Source organism: Melanerpes formicivorus, unplaced genomic scaffold, assembly GCF_026170545.1.
Source record: "Melanerpes formicivorus ecotype bairdi unplaced genomic scaffold, bMelFor1.0.p_v2 SCAF_728, whole genome shotgun sequence".
Taxonomy (NCBI): domain Eukaryota; kingdom Metazoa; phylum Chordata; class Aves; order Piciformes; family Picidae; genus Melanerpes; species Melanerpes formicivorus.
The window spans coordinates 62,501-65,902 of NW_027143080.1; positions in this window are offsets into that span (position 1 = coordinate 62,501).

A 3,402-nucleotide genomic window follows, 5' to 3' on the forward strand; every position below is an offset into this window, starting at 1 on the left:
CCAGTCACCGCCGCTGGCTTTTCCCTTAGATGCCGTGCCCCCGCGGGCTGCGGCTTTGGCCATGGGGGGGAACCCCCGTGAAGAGGGTCCAGTGCTGGGAACTCTCTCTGCCCCTTACCGGGCTCTCTCTCGCCGTGCCTGGACGGGCTTGCTTTCCATTCTTGGTGGGACCGACGCCGGCACCACGTCTCCCCGGCTTTCTCTGCCCCCGTGCCCCACCGGGCAAACTTCGCTTCGGGGGTTCCACACTTCGGCAGTGGCCGGCGCCAGCCACTCGTCAACTTTTTTTCTTTTCCCCGCTTTCGTTGCCGAGCCCGGGCTGGGCTCCGGCTCACGGACGAGCGAAACCCATCCAACACCGCTGAGGGTGCGCCAGCGGCCGCTCCAAACCGCCGCGCCTTTGTTCGGCCCCGCGGGTCCCCTCTCTGACCCGGGCGAAAGCCACCGAGAAGCCAGACGGACCCCTGCCCAGCCGCCTGGCGGGTGGCTTGGAGCAGCCGCTCGGCAGCGCTGCCCTGGGAGTGCTCGGCGTCGCTTGTTCCCTCATATACGGAACTGGAGGGCCGTCAGCTCCGCGAGCGCACAACCAGCCGACCTCCGCCCAGCGGCAGGTCGCAGAAATCACGCCGGCTTGTACGATGACGTAGGCGGAGGCAGAGCGCAACAGCGACCCCTTGGCGACAAGCGCGATCTCCGCGGAGAGCACGTCTACTCGCCGAGGGAGAGCATGTCTACTCGCCCAGGGAGAGCACGTCTACTCGCCGAGGGAGAGCACGTCTACTCGCCCAGGGAGAGCACGTCTACTCGCCCAGGGAGAGCACGTCTACTCGACCAGGGAGAGCACGTCTACTCGCCGAGGGAGAGCACGTCTACTCGCCCAGGGAGAGCACGTCTACTCGCCCAGGGAGAGCACGTCTACTCGCCGAGGGAGAGCACGTCTACTCGCCCAGGGAGAGCACGTCTACTCGACCAGGGAGAGCACGTCTACTCGCCCAGGGAGAGCACGTCTACTCGCCGAGGGAGAGCACGTCTACTCGCCGAGGGAGAGCACGTCTACTCGCCCAGGGAGAGCACGTCTACTCGCCCAGGGAGAGCACGTCTACTCGCCCAGGGAGAGCACGTCTACTCGCCCAGGGAGAGCACGTCTACTCGCCGAGGGAGAGCACGTCTACTCGCCGAGGGAGAGCACGTCTACTCGCCGAGGGAGAGCACGTCTACCTCCCGCCTGAGGGAGAGCACGGGGGGGGGGGACAAAGACAGGCGGCAGCAGCTTCGGTGAACGTCACCCGGGAGGCGACCGGGGCTGTCCCGGGGCAGTCCCGGCAAGCCGGCGTCCGACACAGGGAACCGTCAGCTGCCGGACCGGGGCGAATCCCCGCGGCCACGGCAGGGGTGGGGGCTCGAAGACAGCCGGCAGCCGCTTCGGTGAACGTCACCCCGGAGGAGACTGGGGCCCTCCCGGGACCGTCCCGGGAAGACGACGTTCGGCACGAGATCCCGGCCGCGGCCGGACCGGCTCGAAGCCTCGCGGTCCCGGCAGCAGCCGGAGCCGCTCGCCGCCTCGGGCTCCCGGCCCCCTACAGATCCGGCGACTCGTTCGCGGGCGGCGGGGGGAGGCAGTGGAGGGGGTGCGGGGGAGAAGCGGCAGCGGAGGCGGAGGGGGGGGGGCTCGAAGACAGCCGGCAGCCGCTTCGGTGAACGTCACCCAGGAGGCGATCGGGGCCGTCCCGGGGCCGTCCCGGGATGCCGGCTTCCGGCACGGGGGTCCCGGCCGCGGCCGGACCGGCTCGTATCCCCGCGGCTCCGGCAGGGGGGGGGGGGCTCGAAGACAGCCGGCAGTCGCCTCGGTGAACGTCACCCGGCCGGCGACCGCGGCCGTTCCGGGGCCGTCCCGGGAAGCCTGCGACAGGCACGGGGTCCCAGCCGCGGCCGGACCGACTCGAAGCCCCGCGGCCCCGGCACGGGGGGAGGCCCAAAGACTGGCGGCAGCCGCTTCGCTGAACGTCACCCGGCCGGCGACCGGGGCCGTCCCGGGGCCGTCCCGGGATGCCGGCTTCCGGCACGGGGGTCCCGGCCGCGGCCGGAGCGGCTCGAATCCCCGCGGTCCCGGCAGCAGCCGGAGCCGCTCGCCGTTCGGGCTCCCGGCACCCTACGGATCCGGCGACTCGTTCGCCGGCGGCGGGGGGAGGCAGTGAAGGAGGTGCGGGCAGAAGCGGCAGCGGAGGCGGAGGGGGGGGGGGGGCTCGAAGACAGCCGGCAGCCGCTTCGGAGAACGTCACCCGGCCGGCGACCGCGGCCGTTCCGGGGCCGTCCCGGGAAGCCTGCGACAGGCACGGGGTCCCGGCCTCGGCCGGACCCGCACTGGGTGCCGCCGCCCTCGGGCTCTCGGGACGGTATGGATCCGCCGACTCGTTCGCCGGCGGCGGGGGGAGGCAGTGGAGGGGGTGCGGGGAGAAGCGGCAGCGGAGGCGGAGGGGGGGGGGGGCTCGAAGACAGCCGGCAGCCGCTTCGGTGAACGTCACCCGGCCGGCGACCGGGGCCGTCCCGGGGCCGTCCGGGGATGCCGGCTTCCGGCACGGGGGTCCCGGCCGCGGCCGGAGCGGCTCGAATCCCCGCGGTCCCGGCAGCAGCCGGAGCCGCTCGCCGTTCGGGCTCCCGGCACCCTACAGATCCGGCGACTCGTTCGCGGGCGGCGGGGGGAGGCAGTGGAGGGGGTGCGGGCAGAAGCGGCCGCGGAGGCGGAGGGGGGGGGGGGGCTCGAAGACAGCCGTCAGCCGCTTCGGTGAACGTCACCCGGGAGGCGACCGGGACCGGCCCGGGAAGCCATCGTCCGGCCCCGGATCCCGGCCGCGGCCGGACCGGCTCGAAGCCCCGCGGCCCCGGCACGGGGGAGGCCCAAAGACTGGCGGCAGCCGCTTCGCTGAACGTCACCCGGCCGGCGACCGGGGCCGTCCCGGGGCCGTCCCGGGATGCCGGCTTCCGGCACGGGGTCCCGGCCGCGGCCGGACCGGCTCGAATCCCCGCGGTCCCGGCAGCAGCCGGAGCCGCTCGCCGTTCGGGCTCCCGGCACCCTACGGATCCGGCGACTCGTTCGCCGGCGGCGGGGGGAGGCAGTGGAGGGGGTGCGGGCAGAAGCGGCAGCGGAGGCGGAGGGGGGGGGGCTCGAAGACAGCCGGCAGCCGCTTCGGTGAACGTCACCCGGCCGGCGACCGGGGCCGTCCCGGGGCCGTCCGGGGATGCCGGCTTCCGGCACGGGGTCCCGGCCGCGGCCGGAGCGGCTCGAATCCCCGCGGTCCCGGCAGCAGCCGGAGCCGCTCGCCGTTCGGGCTCCCGGCACCCTACAGATCCGGCGACTCGTTCGCGGGCGGCGGGGGGAGGCAGTGGAGGGGGTGCGGGCAGAAG